This window comes from Elephantulus edwardii, unplaced genomic scaffold, assembly GCF_000299155.1.
Source record: "Elephantulus edwardii isolate Elephantulus edwardi_28Jun2011 unplaced genomic scaffold, EleEdw1.0 scaffold00047, whole genome shotgun sequence".
Lineage (NCBI taxonomy): Eukaryota > Metazoa > Chordata > Mammalia > Macroscelidea > Macroscelididae > Elephantulus > Elephantulus edwardii.
This window is the reverse complement of record NW_006399797.1, coordinates 6,339,748-6,362,834: the sequence shown is the minus strand read 5'-3', so window position 1 is coordinate 6,362,834 and position 23,087 is coordinate 6,339,748. Positions and strand designations below refer to the sequence as shown.

The window sequence follows — 23,087 nt, the reverse complement described above, 5'->3', positions numbered from 1 at the left end:
TTGTGGGGGTAAACGTTAGTTAAAGTGTTGATCCCACCGTAGCCCAGTGCCATTACCCACTTGCTTCCCAGCTCCACCCTCCACCAGGATAATCCTTCTCATCTACCAAGTCCCTTCAGAAAAATATCTTCCATTGTCCAACCCATGATCTGGCAGTTTGTATCTTAAGCCTTTCTTGGCTTCTGTGATTCCAAAAACATGGGCACCAGCAGTGCATGAGTGGTTCAGTGGTAGAATTCTCGCCTGCCCCGCGGGAGGCCCTGGTTCGATTCCCGGCCCATGCAGCCCAGCATCCCCCTAAAGCTTAGTATTGAATAATAGTGTTTAAAAGTACAGGCTATGGAGTAAGTTTCATTTACTTAACTAGAGTAAGTTAAGTAAATAACTTAATAAGTAAATTTGAGGATAGCTTACCCCTTATTAAGTATTTGATTTAGAGTCAGTTTGTTTCTTGCACTTCCATTTCCTCTTCTGTTGACAAGATTTAATAATCTCAACAACTCATTGCCCTCTAGTTGGAGCTGATTCGTAGATGTCCCTCCAGAAGACTTTCAAAGGCTGCATGGAAAGTGATCACCTGTCTTTTTCCAAGGAGCTGCTAGTGAATTTGAACTGACCACCTTTAGGTTAAAGTGCAGCTCTCCCTAGAGTAGGCCATGTGTAGATAGAGTATAAACAGACTAATAGGATGTCTTAAATCCCGTAGTACATGTGAAATTCAGCCAATGTCTTAGTTAATAAGCCCTTAATAACTTATCATTTTTGTTGTTGCATACCGTTGATTTGGAACCGACCCATAGCAGAACCTCCAGCAGGTTTTCAGAGGCAGTTGATCCCGCAGGATTGCCTGTCTTTCTCCCTCAGAGTAGCTGGTGGATTAGAACCACATAACTTTGGGATTGCAGCACAACTTCTTGCCACTAGCAACTAATATTCTGAAGTCAATCCCACTTTTATAATTTTTATGAATCATGCCCCCTGATTTATATACATTTATTAATTTGTAAATTGACGGTCATTCCATACCTATTTTACAGGATTATTTTAAGAATTATTATTTGAAAAGGCTCTATAAATGTGAGATACTAACAATAATTGGATAAGAGTGTCAGTGACTTAATGTTGCTCTTTCCCTTGGTATTTCTCCCCTGCCAGTGAGGTACAAGGCAGGCTGACTCATTGTAGTGATGTCTGTAAAAATAAGTCAGTCTTGACATTTGGTCCACTGCCAGCTGGTGATGGCATTTTCCTTTGCTGCTAAGTTCCCCCCAAAAGTGGAGCGTGGCTAACTTCTTAACTTCCTGTTCTCAAAAACAATATAACCAATGCGTAAATGTTTCGGATGGGAGCCATGACCTTCCCTGTGATGACTTTGACACTCTGTGGGGTCCACGCTCCAGGGGGCAACGAGGAGGTACTGACAGAGTGAACAGACTCTGACCCTCCGCTTCCTGTGTCAGCCTCTGCTGCTTCATGCCTGTCTGCCTGATATATTATCCTTCTCATTAGAATTTAAAGCAATAGCTACATTGCTTCTTAAGCACAGAAAAAACCAGGATCTAGTGTGCCACATAAATTACTGCACAAATATTTACTGAGCACCTGCTGTGTACCAGGAACCGGATGCCAGGGAGTCAGCAGCAGGAAGAAACAGACAAAAATTTCTACCCATAAGGAGCTAACAGGCATTGAAGGAGACAAGTAAACAATCAAGATAGGTAGTGTGCCAGATGATAAATGCAATAAGGAAAGCAAAGTGAGGAAACAAGAATAAATAGTTTGTGGAGGAGTGAGAAGAATGGGGTTTGATTTTAAATTGGATGGTGTCATGGACTGAATTGTATTCCCTTAAAATATCAGTTTAGTTGGCAGCATGATTCTCAGTGGTTTGGCAATATAATGCTGTGATCGTCCCCCATGGTGTGATCGACCAATCAGTTATAACAGAATTAGGGTAAGATTCAGCCTGCTTGTCTGATCCTGTGGCAGTTCTTGTGGGGTGTGAGAGCTGGGCGGTGAATAAAGACGCCGTAACAAGAATAGATACCTTTGAGTTGTGATGGAGAAGTGTACTGAATATCCCATTGACTGCCAAAAGAACGAAGAGATAGGTTAGAAAAGGTGCAGCCAGAGTGCTCCTTGGAGGCAAGAATGGTAAAGCTTTGCCTGTCATACGTTGGTCATGTTGCTAGGATAGGCTATTCCTTGGAAAAGGATATCCTGCTTGGAAGGGTGGATGATCAGTGAAGAAGGTGAAGACCCCATGAAGAGGGGCTGATATGATAACTGCAGCAGCAGAGAGGATGAGGATGGCACAGGGTAGGACAGGATTCAGATCTGTTGTTCATGGAGTGACTATAAGTTATACTCAACTTGATGGCACCTGACAACAACAACAAGCTGCAGCATCTTTTATTTTATAAGAGATAAAAAGGAAGGAGGGGCTTCAGTTCCACCAAGAAGGAAGAGCCAGAAGTAGATTGTGTTTTCTGAAACAAGCTCTATGCTGATTACCCTGGACAGAGACAAGACTGATATCTGTATACAGTGAAGCTCTCCAAGGACTGCCTAGGAAATGCTGAAAGGGTTTCATTCTGATGTAGGAGATCCATATGAGCAGAGTCAACAACTGTTTCTACTTCTGCTGCTTCCATGAGGCGTTCAGTCAAGGAGTGTCATTTCATGGCTTTGCCAAGCTCTTAGCAGTGACTCCTTGCTAATAAGAAAAAAAAACCCTCAAGAACTCAAATCCATGGCTGTTGAGTCAGAGCCTCCTCATAGCTCTTCAGTGAATTTTTGGAGGCTGTAAATTGCACTGGAGGAGATTGCCCATCTTTCCCCTGTGGAGCTGTTTGTGGATTTGAACCACTTAAGAGACATTGCCTTTGTGTTCACAAGTGCAGCTCCCTATGGACTATACTACCAGAGTGGTTAATAAAAAAGGAAGCACAAGTTAACTTCAGGTTTCATCATTTACATGCGAAGTAAGCTAAACTAAAGAAGCAGGCTACTGCCTGTTAGTTTGTCATACTCTGGTGGCTTGCATGTTGTGATGATACTTCAGTACCAGCAGACTTATCCACAGTAGATATGTTCTGTGGAGCTCCCAGGCAAAGGTGAAAAGGCACAACACACACACTCTCACACACTCACACATATTCTCTCTCACTCTCTCCATCTCCCTCTCTCCATCTCTCTCTCTCTCTCTCTCTGTCTCTCTCTCTCTGTCTCTCTCTCTCTCTCTCTCTCTTTCTCTCTTGGCTTTTGGATATGAACCACCAGAGAGACACAGACTTTGGGTTAGCAGTGCAACTCCCTACACACCACGTGCATACGTTTCAGTGAAATTGATTGCAGTTCTTTAAATTGTGCAGCCAACTTTTCTCCTTATTGCGATTAGCCCTCTTCATTAATATAATATTCTCTGCTTTCAACCAAGACCCATCTGACATCAGCAATGATATCCCTGATGCCACCCAGCTTGAATTTCTGGCTGTTCTCTCTAGCCATTATTTAGTAATTTTCAGCAAGATTCTGCTTGCATGTGACATGAATGATATTTTGCTTATAAAGCTCCACATCTTTTGTTGAGAATGGGAGTAAATATGGATCTCTTCCAGTTGCTGTCCTCCAGATTTCTTGGCACAGCCTAGTGAACACATCCAAGGCTGCATCTATTAGTTGTAACACGTCAGTTGGTTTTCCATCAATTCCTGGGACTTTATCTTTTGCCAATGCCTTTAGTGCAGCTTGGACTTCTTCTTTAATTACCATTGGTTATTGGTCATATGCTACCTTCTGAAATAGTTCTAGGTCAGCAAGTTGTTTTTTTGTTGGGTTTTTTTTTTGGTATAGTATTTCTGTGTATTTTTTCCATCTTCTTTTTATGCTTCCTGGATCATTCAGGATTTTGCCCACAGCATCATTTGATATTATAATTTGAGACTTGAATTTATTCTTCAGTTCTTTCAGCTTAAGAAATATCAAGTGAGTTCTTCTCTTTTTATTTTCTGATTCTAGCTCCTTGCATTTTTCTTTGTAGTAATTTGTTCTCTCTGCATGAGCTACCCTTTGAAATCTTCTGTTTCTCTCTTTTACTATGCCTTTTCTTTTGGTTTTTTACTACATAAAAGCATTTGACAGTGTGGATCACAACAAATTATGGCTAACATTGAGAAAATGGAAATCCCAGGAAAACTAAACCTAGACTAAAAGATAGTCACTGCATGCTTTAAAATCAAGAAAGCTATACATCGGAGCTGTATTCTTTCTCCCTCCCTTTCAATCTGTATGCTGAACACATCATTTAAGAGGCTGGACTTGATGAAGAATAATATGGCATCAGGATGGTAGGATGACTCATCAGCAACTTATATTATGCATATGATATAGCCTTGGTCATTGAAAATGATGAGGACAACTTAAAGGCTTGCCTGCAGAAGAGCAAAGAATATGATTTTGAATATGTAAACAAAAATTATCACCATTGGGCCAATAGGGAACATCATGCTTGATGGCAAAAATTGAAGTTGTCAACAATTTCATCTTTCTTCCGTGCATCCACAACCGATACTCTTGGTACCAGCAGTCAGAAAATCAAAAGATGTGTGCATTGGAAAATCTACTGTCAGGGGCTTTTCCAAAGTGCTAAAGAGCAATGATACCAGTTTAAAGACTAAAGTGTGCCTAATCCAAGCCATGGTCTTTTCAGTTACTTGATATGCATCTGAAAGTTGAAAAGTAACTAAGAATGATTAAAGAAGAATCGATACCTTTGAGTTGTAATGTTGGAGAAGAGTACTAAATATCACATGGCCTGCCAAAGAAATAAACAAATCTGTCTTGAAGAAGGTGCTCCCTTGGAAACAAAGATGGTGAAACTTTATCTCACATACTTTGGGCATGTTGTTAGGAGGGGCCAGTCCTTGGAGAAGAGTATCATGATTGGAAAGGCAGAGGGTCAACATAAGAAGACCCTCAACAAAGTGGGTTGACACAGTAACTATAACAGACAAGTATATGGAGATGGTGAGGATGGCACAAGATAGGGCAAGGTTCACATCTATTCTTCATAGGATTGTTTTGAGTTACAGTCAGTTCAGTGGCATGTAACAACATTAATACAACAGCCATGCACAGCATCACTGAACCAAAAAGAATTCATCAGCACTGAAACATTTCAGGAAGTAGCATTTGATCAAGAATCAATGGTACTTAAAGAAGAAATTCAAGCAGCACTGAAGATGTTGGCAAAAAACAAGGCCTTAAAAATTGATGGAATACCAGTTAAGATGTTTCAACAAACATGCACCCTGGATGTGCTCACTAGTTTATGTCAAGAAATTTGGAAGACTACAGCTGGCCTACTATTTGCAAGAGATCCATATTTGTCCCCATTGCAACTAAAGGTGTTACAAAAGAGTGCAGATATTATAAAACAATGTCACTAATATTCCCTACAGCTAAAATTATGTTGAAGATTGTTAAAAAGTGACAGGAACAGTTCATTGACAGGGAACTTCCAGAAATTCAGGCTGGTTGGAGAATAAGCTTGTGGCTCATGGGATGTCATTGATGTCGCATAGATGTCTCAGACATTGACTAAAATCAGAGAATACTAGAAAGGTGTTTATTTGTGTTTTATTGATGATACAAAGGGAGTGGACTGTTTGGATCATGACAAATTATGGATAATATTGAGAAGAGTGGATATCCCAGACTCTGAACTGTGCTCATGGGAAACCTATATATAAATGAAGAACAATAGTATATTCCCTGGTTTATAATAGAAAAGAGTGTGTGTCAGTCAGCATTGTGTCCTTTGTCCTGTTTTAACTGCATGCTGAGCAAATCATTCTTGAAGCTGGACTGTGTGATGAAGGATATGGCATCAGCTTTAGAAGAATACCTATGAACAATCTGCATTATGCAGATGATACAGCCCTACTTGCAGAAACTGAAGAAGACTTGAAACACTTACTGAAGATTAAAGACTGCAGATTATATCTCAACGTCAAGAAAGCAAAAATACTCCCCACTGAACCAGTACACATCATGATACATGGAGAAAAAGTTGAAGTTCTCAGTGATTTCATTTTACTTGGATCCACAATCAACATCCATAGTAAAGCTGTTAAGAAATTAGAAGATGTGTTGCATTGCGAAAATTTGTGAAGGACTTTTCCAAATTGCCAAAGAGCAAGGGTTTTAGTTTATGGGTTAAGATGTTCCTGATGCAAAGGCATGGTATTATCATTTGCTCTGTATACATCTGAAAGTTCAAAGTAAGGATGACAGGAGAGAAATTGGTATCTTTAAATTGTGTTATTGGAGGAGAGTGCTGGATATCCCATGGAATGCCAAAAGAACAGACAAATCTCTCTTGAAGCAAGTGCAGCAAACTTTGCCTTACATACTTTGGGCATATTTTCAGGAGGGGCCAGTCATTGGAAAAAGACATCATTCTGGGGAAAGTAGAAGGGTGGCAAAAAAGAGAAGAAGACCATGGACTAGATGTATTGACTGTAAGTCTAACAAGGGGCTTTAGATGATGGAGATTGTGAGAATGGGTCAGGATAGGGCAAGGTTTCAGTCTACTGTTCGTAGGATCACTCTGAGTCATCACTGGCTGGTCAGCCCCTAATAATAACAACAACAACAAGAATATAAACCTTCTGCATTCCAAGATTTTTTTTTTGTCAATGTGATCCCGTATAGCTAGTTCATTAAAAAGTATAATGATCTCTTCATGAAAGACTTTATCAAAAAAAGTAAAACAAGCTATGATGTAGAAGATATTTTTATAAAATATGTATCAAGCAAGTGTCTTATCTTTAGAGCACACACGCAGAAATTCAGCAACTATAAAAGGACAAAAAAATCCAACCATAAACTGGACTAAAAACTTGAATAGACCTTTCACGAAAGGGAACATTCAAATGGGCATAGAGCTAATAAAATAAAAAGATGTTCAGTATCATTAGCCTTCAGAGAGATGCAAATCAAAACCACAGTTAGAAACCATTGCTCTTTCTCTAGGATGACTAAGGTAAAAAGACAGAAATTACAAAGTGTTGAAAAGGATTTGGGCAAATTAGAGCCCTTATTCACCACTGTTGATGCAAAATGGTACAGCCTTTGTGGAAAATAGTACGTCATTACCTCCATAAACTAAAAATAGAACTGCCATATGATTCAGCAGTTACTCGACAAAGGACTTGAAAGCAGAGACTAAGGCAGATAAGGATAAACTCATCATTGTGTGATGATTATTGCTGCAGTATTCACAGTAGCCAAAAGGCAATCGTGATTATTTTTGTGAGATGCCATTGAGTCTGCTATGACTCACCGTGAACCTATGAACCACTGATCAGAACCTTGCCTACCCTGCTTGAACCTATTGTTAAAGTCACTCTGTTATTCCATCCCATAAATCAGCCTTAAATGATAATCAGTGGTTAAGTGGATAAACAAATTTCACCAGATAGTGTCTCCAAAATGTTTCCATACAGTGGCATATTACTCAGTGGGAGAATTTAAGTCTTGCCTTGGTATATGTTATACTATGGCCTGAGTGAAATAAGTCAGTCACTAAAGAGCAAATATGTAGCACCTCACTGATGTAAAAAGGCAGCAAGCAAACATATAGAGCACAGAGTTTATTACTACTTATCACAGGTCAGTGGGAGGAGCAAAAGAGGGAAAAAAATTGCTTGTTCAACACTGAATTTCAGTTTACAAAATGAATAAATCACATTGATTAAGGATAGAGTTGTACAACCAATTAATGGAATTGCTGTCAATTAATTACACACCTCTAAAAACCTGAAGTATACCTCTAATTGCTTCTGGAAACTATGAACATGGAGAAACGATGAAAAGTTATACAAGTGTTATACAGGTCTTTCATTCATAGGGTCACTATAAGTCATCTGCAACTTGACAGCACTTAATAACAACAACAACATAGAGAGCTCTGTTAGCCTAGTGGGTAGAAAGCTGTGCTACCAAGCCAAATGTGGGTGATTTTAATCTGCAGCCCTCAAGCCTGGTTTTTTTAATTGTTTTGGTCAAACATTCTTCTAAGTGGTATAGCCTTGGTCTGTCCACTTGCTGTACAGAGGTAACTCGTGGTTGCTGTGATGTTAAACACTGTGACACTGATGTGTCAAATGCAATAATAGTTACCCATAGTGGATAGTGTTTGGTGGAGCTCCCCTATTAAAACAAGCTTGGAAGCAGGAGTGGCGTCCGCTTCCAAAATAGCTTGCCTCTGGAAGCCCTGTGAACATGGAGAAACGATGAAAATTATACAGGTGTTCAGGTCTTTTGTTCATAGGGTTGCTATGAATTGTCTATGACTTAATGGCTTAACAACAAAGAAGACGGAACGAATACATGGAATCACTATATCAGAGAGAGTTGGCCAACACTGAAATACTTTAAGAAGTATGCAATCATCAAGAGCCAGTAGTAGTGAAGGAAGAAATTCAAGCTGTGCTGAAGGCATTGGAAAAATAATAATAATACTAAAATAAGGCCCCAGGAACCAATGGGATACCAGTTGACATGTTTTAAATGATAGTTGCAGCCCTGGACGTGCTTACTAGTCTATGTCAGGAAATTTGGAGGATAGCTTTCTAGTCAACGGGTTGAAAAAGATCCATATTTGTTCCCATTCTTAAGAAAGGTGATCCAACAGAATGTGGAAATTATAGAACAGTATCATTAATATCACATACAAGCAGAACTACTGAAGATCATTCAATAATGGCTAGAACAGTACGTAGAGAACGACATTCCAGTTGGATTTAGAAGAGATCATGGCACCAGGGATGTCATTATTGATGTCAGATGGATCCTGCTGAAAGCAAAGAATACCAGAAGAATGTCTATTTGTGCTTTATTGAATATGCAAAGGTATTTGGCTGTGTGGTTCATAACAAATTGTGGCTAACATTGAGAAGAATGGGAAGCCCAGGACATTTAACTGTGCTCATGCAAAATCTATACCTAGACCAAGACACTGTGGTAAGAACAGAGCAAGGGAACAATGTGTAGTTTAAAATTAATAAAGATGTGTGTCCATGTTGTATCCTGTCTCTATACCTATTTAATCTGTATGCTGAACAAATTATTCAAAAAACTGGACCCTATAATGAAGAATTTGGCATTAGGATTGGAGGAAGACCCATTGAGTTTTGCAGATGACACAACCTTACTTGCTGAAAAAGAAAAGGACTTGAAGCACTTGCTGCAGAAGGTTAAACACTGCAACCTTCCATATGGATTGCATCTCAATGTCAAGAAAACAAAAATCCTTGCCAATTGATCAATAGGCAACATTGTGATAGGTGGAGAAAAGATTGAAACTGTTAACAAATTCATCTTACTTGGATCCACAGTAAATACACTTGTACCAGCAGTCAGGAAATCAAGAGATGTATGACGCTGGGAAAGCCTATAGTCAGGGACCTCTCCAGATTATTGAAGAGCAATGATGTCAGTTTGAGGACTAAAATGCACCTGATTCAGTCTGTGGTCTTTTCAATCACTTGCTATGCAACTGAGCACTGGACAATGAATAAGGATGACAGAAGAATTGATGCCTTTGAGCTGTGGTGTTGGAGAAAAGTACTGCATATCCCACGGACTGCCAAAAGAACAAACAGATGTCTTGGAGATAGTGAAGCCAGAGTGCTTCTTGGAGATAAAAATGATAAAGCTTTGTCTCATATATTTGGGGCATATTATGAGAGGCTGTTCCTAGGAGAAGGACATCATGCTTGGAAAGGTGAAGGGACAGCGAAGGAGAGGAAGATCTTCAACCAGAAGGATTGACGCAGGGACTGTGGTAATGTGTTCAGTGTGTCAGAAGATTGTGAGCATTGTACAGGATAGTACAGAGTTCAGATCTCTTGTTCATTGGGTCACTATGAGTTGTGCTCAACTTGACAGCACCTAACAACAAACAGCAACAAAAAGTTGAATTAGTGGAAGTTGTGATAGATATATTTAGAACAGTGTCAAAGAATAGCCATTGAGGCTGCTTTTGTGCAACCAAGCACCTCATTTGGTTTAGGGGAGGCTTAGTGTAAGGGTGGTGTCATGGAGCATTCCAGTTAATTGGCGAGTTCTTGCTGACTTCCGGGTTTCTAGAGCCATGGAAAGTGGAAGACACTTAAGGGGCAATGAGTTTATATTGATGCAGGAGGGAGAACTCAGACAAGGAGGGTAAAAAATCATTGCACAACTTGAAGAATGTAAAAATCTGTTACTGAGATTACAATGTAATATGTAAATTTTGAAAGCACTGAGGTGGCATATTTCTGCTATGTCAGCAGCACCAACCAAAATTAAATAACTGATATTGAACAAAATGCTCAAAGAAGACTTTTTTAAAACAAAATTACTAAATTAAGCTATTGTTTGATTTAAAGAAGGCTTAAGGTGAGTGTTTTTGGTTTAACGCATGAAGATCATGTCAGGACAATAGTCTTGAGTGTTCACCCAGCCTTAAAGACTGATTTCATGTTTATCTGAATCTTTGTCATACATTATTCCCATTTTGTCAAAAAGTTTTAGAGTTTTATATATATGTATATATGTATGTATGTATGTATGTATGTATGTATGTATGTATGGGGGAGGTGTTTATTGTGTTTATTTACAAATTCTCTATATCACAATCCCCTCCACCCTTCAAATTGTGTAACCCTGTGATTAGCCCCTTCTCCCCACCATCCATCCTCACCCCTCTGGTCCCCTCCTTGGATCCTCATACTTGTTCTACAGTAATGATCTTATACAGTATTTGTCCTTACAGGATTGAGTTAGTTCACTTAGCATAATGTTCTCTGGTCCCTCCTAAGTTAGGTAGTAATTTGCAAAATCATTGCTCCCACCTGCTGCATAGTCTTCCATTGTGTGAATGTACCATAATTTCTTAATCCATTCGATTGTGGTTGGACGTTTGGGTTGTTTCCATGTTCTCACGATGGTGAATAACACTGCTGTGAACATTGGTGTACAAGTGCTTCAGTTTTCATTCTCTTGGGTACAGAGTCTTTATGTAGTAATTTCTGTCCCCCGATTAAAAGCGATCTTTTGTTTCTCAGTTCCCAAATACCTAATAATTTTAAGAAAAAAAATAAAATGAAAGTGATACAACTTCTCTCTGATGTAGGAAAGTTGATTTATACTATGATACTAAGAGTACATGCCCTTATATGTGTGGGTGAGAGATACTCAGGGCATTATGGCAATAACCAGGACATTTCCTACCTTCCCACCCCCCACACCCCTGTGTCAAATTCTCTATTTAGAACAGATTGTTTCTGGCTTAAAACTAGACTTGTAGACACATGCATTTCAAATCCATTTCCTTGGGAGTACCCTATGTTTAATTTAGTCAAAACACATCAAAGTGTATGGTTTCAGTATCTGTTAGTTCAGTGTCTAATTACAATAAACAGGAGATGCCTGTGTCAGCATCTTGGCCAAATTCATCAGCAGGAGAGGTAGAAGCTGATTACTCTTCTCAGCAGAGAGAAGCACTGTGGGAATTCAAGGCAAACAGGATCATATTGGGACAGAGAGAAGGAACTATTTCAAGTCTCTGAACTAAAGATTTGCCATTCTTTTCATCCTTTTTTTTTTTTTTTTACAAAGGAACCTTTCACCCCCAGAACATTTGATCATTTCCAGTTCCACCAGCTCCTCTGGAATATTTGAGTGCCATCTGGCAGTCTGTTTCCTGATGCTAGCCTTCAAGAGCAGATCTCATCGTGTTCATCACTTTAAATTTTTGCTCTTATTTAAACTCTTTGGTCTGTTCATGTCAAGAGAACTGAAATTTCTATTAATCTACTTAGGTTTTTGTTTTTTTTTTTTAAAGTCGGGCTACTGTGTTTTGCTTCAAAATTCTTATCTCTCCGTTCCAGGCACTTAGGACTCTTGCCAGTGACTATGAAGGATGACTTTTGTAACCAGGGATGGGTACAGCCGGTTTCTGCTAGAGTAACTTAACAGTCCTCCCCCCACCCCCGGACTGCTGTTTATTCCCAACCCTAGGTCTGACCAAGATGTATGCAGTAGCTCAGAACAGAACAAAACTATGATCCCACAGAACATTTCCCCACTGTGACAAATGTGAAGACTAAAGGAAAAGAAATCGCATAACAATAGAAACTTGTTGCTTCAGTTATCATCTCACTCTCCCCGAGCTTTAGGTTAAAAGAACATTGGCAGGGAGCTCTGGTGGCCTAGTGGCAAGAAGCTGCACTGCAATCCCAGAGGTCTGTGGTTCAAATCCACCAGAAGCTGTGCTGGAGAAGGAGGGTCAATATCCTCCTTTACCAGTTAGATCCAATTTGACGGTATACACACACAAAAAAATTGTTAAAATTTAAAAAAAAATATATTGGCAAGGGCAATAAGCTCTTGAGATTTGTCTCTTCCTTTTAAAACAAAAAAATAAATAACATTTATAACACTCGTGCCAGACACTGATCATCATGCTTTACAAATATTAGTGATTTAATCTTACACTCCACTGAGTTTTATAATACATGCATATACCCTTATAGTATGTGCATATATTAGGTACTGTTCTTATCTTTGTTCTACAGATAAATAAATCAAGGCACAGAAGATTCAATCCAAATAATCTGACTTCAGATTCAGTACTTCTGGCTCCATACACTTTATCTATTTTCCATATGTTGCCCCTTTATCCATTATCAGTTGAAAATGTGACAGAAGAATTCGTAATCAAAATACTGTTGTTATTGTTGAGTGTTGTCAAATTGGAGGAGACCCATAACTGACCTCCAGCAGGTCTTCAGAGGAAGTCAGTCACACAGGAAAAGATTGCCCATTCTTATCCAACAAAACTATTGGGGGATTCAAACTGTGAGCCTTTGAGATTGCAGTGCAGTTGCTTAACATGAGGCCACCAGAGCTCCCTAATCAAAATATATGATACTTACTTATCACTTGACAATAAATATTTTCATTTCATTATGATTTCTCTGCTGATTTAGTATTTATTTCTCAGTCTCTTATCCAAACATATATGTAGGATTTGATTGTGTTGTCTTTTTTATAAATGTTAGCTTCTAAATATGTTGTTTTTATCTTAGGAATATGTTCTCTCTGCTATTATGTATTCTTTGGTTTAGGTTTGCTGTTGTTTTTTTTTTCACTTGTGGTTAGAGTCTGGCAAGTTGTATCCTACAAACCCTGTCTAATCCATGAACTGTTTTTGTACAATTTTTAAACAGAATGCTTTTCATCTTTTTTAAGAGTTACTAAAGAAAAAAAAAAAAAGAGATGTGCAACAGAGATTCTGACCTACAAAGCTTAAATTGTTTATTGTTCTATTTATAGCAAAAGGCTTTTTATCTCTAGTTAATTATCATGTAGTCAATTTTTAACCACCTTATCAAGAAATACATACATTTTTAAAAATCTCCCAATAATACAGGAACTCAGGTGGCCTAGTGGTAAGGAGCCACACTGCTAATGCAAAAGCACACAGTTTGAATCCAACAGCTGCCCTGCGGGAGAAAAACAGGTGATCTCTTCTCGTGCAATTCACTGCCTCTGAAAACCCACCAGAGGGTCAGCCATGCATCAGTTCTTACTCTCGAGAACACAACAACATGATAGATAGATAGATAGATAGATAGATAGATAGATAGATAGATAGATAGATAATTTGTTAGAGATCTTCATGTTGGCTCTGAGTCACAGTGACACTATATACTAAAGAAAGAAATACTTCCAGATCCTGCGCCATCCCCACAATCTCTGCTGGGCTTAAGCCCATTCATTGTTGCAGCCATTGTACCAACCAGCTCATTGTTTCCCTCTCTTTTGCTCACCTACTGTACAAAGAACCTGGTGTCTTTTTGCAAAGGTTGACCCTTCCTGACAACATGCACAAAGGATATGTGACCATTCTCACTTTTAAGGAGCACTGTGTCTCCACTTCTTCTAGGACAGATTTATTTGTTCTTCTGGCAGGTCATGGCACATTTAGCATTATTAGCCAGCACCACAATGCAAGATATCAGTTCTTCCTCTGCATTCCTTATTCATTATCCATCATGCACGTGCATGTGAAACATTTGAAAATACCATGACATAGCTCAGGCATACTTTAGACCTCAGAATGACATCCTCAAAACACTTCAGAGAAGTTCTTTTTAGTAGATTTGCCCAATGTAATACATAATTTTACTTCTTGACTGGGCTTCCACGGATATTGATTTTGGGTCTAAAATGAAATACTTGACAAATTCAACCTTTATTATTTTAGTCCTGTTGTTAAGATTTTATTATTGAAATATAGACCTAGTATATATGGCTGCATATATGCATATGTACCCTCAAGTCAGAACTGACCCATAGCTGACCCTTTAGCAAGTTTTCAAGGGCAGAAAATTGCATGGGAGGAGATTGCCCATCTTTCTCTAATGGAGCAGCAGGTAGATTTGAACTGCATGCCTTTGGGTTGGCAGTGCTGCTCCTTGCTGCTAGGCTACCAGAGCTCCCCTATCTTTAAGTAGCTATATAATTAGGATATAATAAACATTTCCAGCTGCTTCAACAATCCCATAAGTCTGTGACTGTCCACAGTCTACCACTCAGCCATGACCCACTGAGAGGAGACTGGGGAGTGCAGGCCAGTGTGTGTCAGAAGGAACTGTGTTTGGTGAAGAGGAAGTCACTGTCTGCAATGATATAGTCATACAAAAATATGGCATAGCTGAAACTTCCCTGTGATTTCTTGATTAAGAACCTCTTTATTCTTCATCATGTTTTGTTGTTTTTGTTTTTGGGTTGTTTTTTTTGTTGTTGTTGTTTTTTGTTTTTGTTTTTGCCTTACCACTTAATATAGATAAACTTTCGCAGCCATTGAGTCAGAACTGATTTCACGCTGACCCTCCATTTGTGTTTTCAGGGGCTGTAAATCACACAAGCAGAGATTACCCATCTTTTTTCCATCAGAGTCACTGGTGAATTTGATTGCCAGAGAGACTCAGCCTTTGTGATAATAATAAATATCTGTGTTTGAATGCTAGTTTTGCCATTTATTCGATGTGTTATCTAGTGTGAGTTAGTTGACCTCGTCATGGCTCAGTTTCTCATTGTAAGTTGGGTTAATATTTCCTGCCTCCTATGGTTCTTATGAGTTAATGATGTGAGAAGTTTTAGAATAGTTCCTGGCATGTGGGATTTGATAAATACCTCTTGTTGCTATTCTTCCAGTAGTGGAGTTTATAGGTGTGTTAAATATTACTTCACATTATTTATGCTATTGCTGTAAACTAATTTAGGGAGAAGTTGTTGATGTATAATAGTTTTAAAGCTTATTTTATTAGCTTGCCAGAGAGCATTCCTGAACTAACTTATGAATCTAGAAAAAATAACACAATTTAGTTGAAACTGTTGAGAAATTTATAATTTTTTTCTGTCTCCTAGAAATTAACTTAATGTTTATTTAAGATATAGGACTAAATTGCCAATTAAAAACAGAAACTGAACTTATTAAATTTAACCGAAGTCCTACTGTCTCATACTTTGGGAGGAATTGAATCAAAGAAATAGGCATTTCCTCCTCTGGCAAATGGTAGTGGCTGTGCCTGAAGGTATGTTGGTCAGAAGCAAACATGAGTCTCCCTCCTACGAGGCAAGAATTCCACTACAGTGTCTATTGCAAGTCAAGCATTGCTAGTAGTTTTCACACATTAACTTCTTTATTGTCTTGCTGAGGGCAAAGACTTCACGCTATCATTAGCTCCTAGCTCGAGGCACAGTTCATTGTTTAACAGTGTCTAACTCCATATTCCAAACTGTCCCCCTAGGAGGTCCAAATTCTTTTGGCTGCATATAATTATTGTTGTTGTCAGGTACGACTAAATCATCTTTACTGAGAGTAAGAAATCTCTGCTCTGGAGTTCTTAATTGCTCGTGCTTTCTACCAGCAATTTCTTGGCAAGATTTTTTTTAAGCCCTTCGGCCACTTTGTGAGGGATCATTGAGTGTAAAAAGCTTTAGTCCTATAACCCATATTGACTATGCCACGGTATATTGCCTTTGTTCCTAGAGAAGATTATCATTTTTGGAAAAGTGGAATGTCAAGAAAAGAGAGGAAGATGCTCACCGAGATGGGAGGACAAAGTGACCACTCCAAGGAGTTTAACAGCAGAAATGAGGAAAATGGTCGAGCATCAGTCGGAGTTTCAGTTTGTTGTATTTGGAGTCACTGTGAGTCAGAGTGATATGATGACACCTAACTACAATGTGATGAAAAAAGCAGCTTAGTGATGGGTCTTCATGCAGTGTCCGTGTGTGATGACCTGAGGCTGTCTGCCTTACCTACCACATGAGGGCGCCAGCACCAGACTGTGCGAAATACTCAGCAAACAACCCTTGGCTATGAATCGGAACCCCCTCAGAGCAGACCTTCCTGCAGGTTTCCAGAGGCTGTAAATCACATGGGAGGAAACTGCTTATCTTTCTCCTTCAGAGCAGCTGGTGGATTTGAAATGCCAGCCTCTGGGTTGGCAGAGCAACTCTATTCACTAGGCTTCCAGAGCTCCCATGAGAAATACTGCTAAAACTCATTATCCACCCCCCTCCCCTTACTTTTAGATTAAAAACCATAAAAGTATTTCTAGTTCATCTTGTATACACTGCTCAGTCGTTTGAACCTCCGCCACAGAAACGGATATCCCACTAATAGAGAAAGTAGAAGGGATTTGCACGCTTTTTGTACTCTGTGTTCTAGGTAAGGGAGAAGACAAAGTTCTTGTCTAAGCTGATATAAAAATGTGTCAAGCCTCATTCCTTGGTGTTGCATCTCTTTCCTGCCTTGTGTGTCTAATGTTTCTGCCAGGCCCCACAGGGAGTGGCTGAGATAATGTCTGCAACCCTCCTTTCTTTGTCAACATACCATGCAATTGTTGGAATAGGTGTTACCCCATTGCTTGCTTCCTGGATGGCCCAACAGAGCCCATACTCTGCAGGATTGTTTGGCTGTGCTTTCTACAAAGTTGAGGGGCTGGAGACATGGCTGATGTGGTGTTGTTGTGGTGGTGGTGGTGGTGGTTATTAGATACTATGGGGTCAGATATGACTCATAGCAACCTGATTAAAAACAGATTTTAACCTTCTCCTATCCCATGCCTTTATCACCATGTCTGACACACCGGAGCCTATTGTTGCAGTCACTGTGTCAATCCACCTGCTTGAGGATCTTCCTCCTTTTTTCTGTCCCTCCACCTTTGCAAGAATGATGTCCCTCTCCAGTGAATAATCTATCCTTGCAACATGCCCAACGTATGTGAGATAAAGTTTTACCATCTTTGCTTCCAAGAAGCACTGTGACTGCACCTTCTCTAAGACATATATATATATATATTTGTTCTTTTGGCAGTCCATGGAATGTTTGGGACTCTTCTCCAGCACCACAGTATAAAAGCAGAAGCTTTTCTTCTCTCATCTTTGTTTAATATCCAGCTTTCAGCAACAGAGCAAGTGATTAAAGAGACTATGGCCTGAATAAGATGCACCTTGGTCTCCAAACTAACATCATTGCTCCACAGTAATTTGGGAGAAGGCTCTGACTGCAGACTTTCTCAGTGCAATGGGATTAAAATTTAGGCTTGGATTTCTATAGTTCCATTTCTGGTTAAAGCAATCTTGAATTCATGGAAGGACTAAGAATCCCTTCTTAGGTCAAAGCTCAAAACGTTAACACAAGTCTGGGGATACAGCTCAGAAGGATGGAAAGGAAGAGAGAGAAATATCTTAAGATAAGAGCGTTATATAGAGTATGACAGCTATAGAGGGAAAGGGAGGAAAGTGTTGTTAAATTGTGGAGATTAAAATACATTTTATGACATGTGAATGAATGGTTGATTGGAAAACTAGCTTGCTTTGTAAACTTTCATTCAAATAACAAGTTTAAAGGAAAAAACCCTCCATGCCCCAGGATCAGTCCCATATCAGCCGTAGTAGAACTGCTCCATCTGTTCTCTGAGGCTGTAAATCTTAGTGGGAGGAGAGTATCTCATTTTTGTCTTGCAGAAGAGCTGGTGGGTTCCAGCCACCAACTTTCAGTGAATAGTTCAGCACTTTGCCCATTATACCATCAGAGCTCCTGCCTTCTGAGATGTTGCTGTTGTTGCTCTTAGGTGCTGTTGTGTAAAGTATGACTCATAGTTGACCCTGTGAGCAACAGATCTGAACCCTGGCCTCTCCTGTGCCATCCTCATATCGGAAATTCTTGAGCCCATTGCTACAATCCCTGTGGTTGAAGATCTTCCTCTCTTCTGCTGACCCTTCAGTTTTCCAAGCATGATATCCCTCTCCAAGGATTAGCATGCCCAAAGTATTTGAGATGAAACTTTGTCATCTTTGCCTCCAAGGAGCACTCTGATTATATTTTCTCCAAGACATACCTGTTTGGATTTTTTGGCATTCTGGGGGATTCAGTACTCTTCTCCCAACACCACAACTCAAAAGCATCACTTCTTCTGTCCTCTTTGTTCATTGTCCAGCTCTCTCAGATGCATACCAAGTGATTGAAAAGACGATGGTCTGAATCAGACACACTTTAGTCTTCTCATCTTTCTGGATTTATTTATTTAATTCTCATATTATGTCTGATTATGAATGGAAATAGAGAATAAGCAGTATGTAAATTAGCTTCTGGAATTTTAAGGGTAAAGTGAGACTTAGGGATTGTTGTCATTGTTGTTGTTAGATGCCATCAAGTTGAGTATGACTCTTAGGGATCCTATGTACAAAAGATCTGAATTCTGTTCTATCCTGTACCATCCTCACACTTCCTGACACACAAGAGCCTTTTGTGGCAGTCACTGTGTCAATCCACCTGGTCTTCCTCTCCTTTGCCGACCTTCCCACCTTCCCAGCATCATGTCCCTCTCCAAGAAATAACTCATCCTAGCAACATGCCCAAAGTATGTAAGGCAAAGTCTCATCATTCTTGCCTCCAAAGAACACTCTGGCTGTACCCTCTCCAAGACATATCTACTTGTTCTTTTGGCCATCCATGGATGTTCAGTGCTCTTCTCCAACACCACGGCTCAAAGGTGTCAATTCTTTTTCTGTCATCCTTATTCATTGTTCAGCTCTCAGATGCATAGAAGATGCATAGCCTGAATCAGATGGACTTTAAGTCCTCAAACCAAGATCATTACTCCTTAATAATTTGGAGAGGTCTCTTACTGCAGATTTTCCCAGTGCAATGTGTGTTCTTATTTCCTGACTGCTGGTACCAAGGGTGTTAATTATGGATCCATGCAAGATGAAGCTATTAACAGTTTCAATCTCCTATCCATCCTTCATGACACATCCTATTGGTCCAGTGGTAAGAATCTTTGTTTTCCTGACATTGGGATTCAGTCCATACTGAAGGCTACATTCCTTGATCTTCTGCAATAAGTGCTTCAAGTCCTCACTTTCAGCAGTAAGGTTGTATCATCTGCATAGCACATGTTACTAATGACTCTGCCTCCAATCCTGATGCCACACTCCTCCTCATGGAGTCCAGATTCTCGGATAATTTGCTCAGCAGACAGACTGAATAGGTATTGAGAGAGAATTCAACCCTGACACATTCCCTTCCTAGTTTTAAACCATGCAGTGTTCACCTACTCTGTTCACAAAGTAACCTCCTGGTCCAGGTATAGGTTCTGCATGAGCACAATTAAGTGCTCTGGGACTCCCATTCTCCTCAATGTCAGCCACAGCTTGTTATGAGCCACACAGTCAAATGCCTTTGCATGGTCACTAAACCACAAATAGACATTCTTCTGGTATTCCTTAGTTTCATCTAGGATCCATTTGACATTTATAGGTAATGTAGAGAAATCCTAAAGAGAAGCTGTGAACTTTAAACTCCTGATTTGTCAATTTCTAACATACTGCTTTTGCCTTATTCCTACAAGTGAATGTGTAATATTTTTATGTGATATAAATTTCATATAAGAACTAATTTCTTTTGATAAATGACATTTCTTGTAATAAATGAAATGTCTTTTGATAAATGAAGTTTCTTTTGAATTTCTTTGGATAAAAAGTTTCAAATACAATCAAGGAAATATGTAAAAGGAATCTGTTGGTAAAGTCTAAGTGGTGGCTGTCAAATGGACTTATGTGATAAATCAAGAAAGGGCTTAGTGCTGAGTTTCTTAGAATGAAACACATTTTTCATTTATATTGGTCTAGAGAAAAACAAGGTCAATATTAGTTAAAATATTTTTTTTATGGAACACTTCTTGCTGATCTTCTCTGTATCGTTCCAATTTTAATATATGTGCTGCCGAAGCGAGCACTAGTTAAAATATTAATCTTAGAGAGCATGTGATCATAAACTGGAAGGTACTCATTTTTCTAAATTGGAATTTGCATCTAGTAGGGAGCTCTGCTGGTCAAGTGGTAAGGAACTGCATTGCAAACCTGAAGGCACACAGTTCAAATCCACCACCTGCTCTATGGGAGAAAGACAGGCAATCTATTCCCATGTGATGAAACTATCTCTGAAAACCCACTGGAGGGTCAGCTTATAAGTTGGTTCTGACTTGATGATACTGAACAACAACAATAACTGATGCCTCAAGAGACCTCTGGTGGCCAAGTGGTAAGGAATTGTGCTGCCAGGCTAAGGCAGATGATTTGCATCTACCAGTTGTTCTGGGGGAGAAAGATGAAAAAAAATTTTTTTTCAAGTGCAAATTGCAGCCTTTAAGAACTTGCTGTAGGGTCTGTTATGAGTTGGCTTCCACTCCACAGCACACAACAACAAACTGGTGCCCCAGAATGGACATGTAGGTTGCCTACTCAGAAGGGTTAGCAATCTGTTGGTATTCTAGAACACATATGCAATTACTGGTAAGCAGGGAAGAAACTAAAAGTAATGCAAACAACTTAAATGCTAAATGTGAGATGGCATAATTGCACAAAATTGTATGATGTTGTAAATACTCTTTAATGTGGAGTCTGAAGAATTGACCTCTAATCCTGATTCTACCACATCCCAATAGAGTTATATCCATTGTCTGTGTTCCTGTTTATCACCCGTAAATGTGTCATCTTGTTGTTGTGTACCCTCAAGTCAGAAGGGAGGATACAGCCTGTCTTTGTCCCACAAAGCAGCTGCTGTATTTGAACTACTTGCCTCTGGGTTGGCAGTACGGCTCCCTACCACTAACCTACCAGAGCTCCCTCAAAAATGGCGTAGTGAAGCCAATTTTATAGTGATGCTGCAGGGATTAAACAAGGGGAGCATGCTTAGCACAGTGCCTGACATTGTGGGTGCTCATTGAATGCTCTCTAAATTTATACTTTCCCAAGAGGATGAGGAAGAAGAGATAAAAGTTGTCCAGTGGAGTGAGACAAGCATCTTGTTTGGTGGAGTTGAAAATGACCTGGACTGGCAGAGCTGAGGGAAGAGAGAAACATTCTTTGAAAGTCTTTGTGGTTTCAACAGTTCCACACACTAAGAAGTGGAATCTGTTTTGCTGTTGCTTGGTTTGATTTTGTTTTCCTTTTTCAAAAGTTAAAGACTTTCGTTTGGAAGACTGTGCATTTCATACTGGTAGGACCACAAAGCTCAGCACATCTGTATAATCAGACGTAACAGTGCCCCTTTGGTTTCTCTAGGGCCATTCTCAGATCTCCAGGGTTCTAGACTGTGTTCCTGGCACACGTAGCCTCAGAAAGCTGAAAGGACAATATCCCAGGTAAATTAAGATGTAATCCTGTCCCCAAGTAGCTTGAATTGTATTGCTTTCTTAATTTAACCCTCTGCAGTATCTTGCATTAAATTCTTCTTTCCCAAGCTGTTGCCTTGTTTTTAAAAAAGAAAAATTAATTTAAAAATAAGTTTAGAGGGGTGGAGAGGAAATCTATCCTCTTAGTAGGTATTAACCAAGCAGCATTGCTAGGGATACAATAGTAAATGGTAAACACACAAGCTCAATGAGTAAGTCTGATACAGGCCCACACAGGAGTGTCATAACAGTGCCATAAATACGATTGTAGGAGCTGTTCAGATGCTAAGGTGGTCCAGGCAGTCTTGTTGAAGAAGCCATCCTTCCATTGAAAACTTGAAGAGTAAATAGTTTTGCCAGCAGAGGGCAGTGGATGCGTGTGTCTTCACTCACTCACCACCATCGAGCCAGTTCCGACTCAGCAACTTTCCTCTGAGTTTCTGCCAGGAAGGAGATTGCCCTGTCCTCTTTGTTCCTGGTGGATTCAGACCACTAGAGACACACAGTCTTTGGTTTAGCAGTGCAACTTTCCACAAACTCTGCCACCAGAGCACCTTGCGTGTATCTTTGATGTTATTGTTAGGTGTCATAGAGTCAAATATGACCCATAGTGACCCTAGGAACAACAGATCTGAACCCTGTCCTATCCTCACACTTTCTGACACACTCAAGCCCGTTGCAGCAGTCACTGTGTCAGCCCATCTGATTGAGGGTCTTCCTCTCTTTTGTTGACTCGCGGCCTTTCCAAGCATGATTTCCCTTGCCAGGGAATAGCCTCTCCTAGCAAAATGCCTGAAGTATGTGAGGCAGAACTCTAACATCTTTGTCTCCAAGGAACATTCTCACTGCATTTTTTCCAAGACATATTTGTTTTTTCAGCAGTCCATGGGATGTTCAGTGCTCTTCTCCAACACCACAGGTCAAAGGCATCAATTCTTCTGTCATCCTTTTTCATAATCCAGCTTTCACATGCCTAGCCAGTGATTGAAAAGAGTATGGCCTGAATCAGGCACATCTTCATCCTCAAATTAAAATCATTGCTCCTCAATCAAATGAGGGTCCCTGACTACAGCCACAGACTTTCCTAGTGCAATACGTCTCTGATCTCCTCACTGCTGGTACCAACGGTGCTGATTGTAAATCCAAGTAAGAGTAAATCATTGACAATTTCAAACTTTTCTATGTTCATCATGATGTTGCCTATTGTTCCACTGGTAAGAATTTTTGTTTTCTTGACATTGAGATTCAATCCATATTGTTGTTGTTGTTGTTGTTGTT

General features: G+C 39.7%; 1 protein-coding gene and 1 non-coding gene across 2 annotated transcripts in view; both read left to right on the top strand.

Moving 5' to 3' along the window:
- PPM1H (protein phosphatase, Mg2+/Mn2+ dependent, 1H) overlaps positions 1-23,087 on the top strand; it is a 440,657-nt gene that overhangs the window by 173,866 nt on the left and 243,704 nt on the right. The gene's annotated exons all lie outside the window — the stretch shown is intronic.
- On the top strand, positions 214-284 carry TRNAG-GCC. The gene has a single exon. It is a non-coding gene; the product is annotated as a tRNA-Gly (tRNA).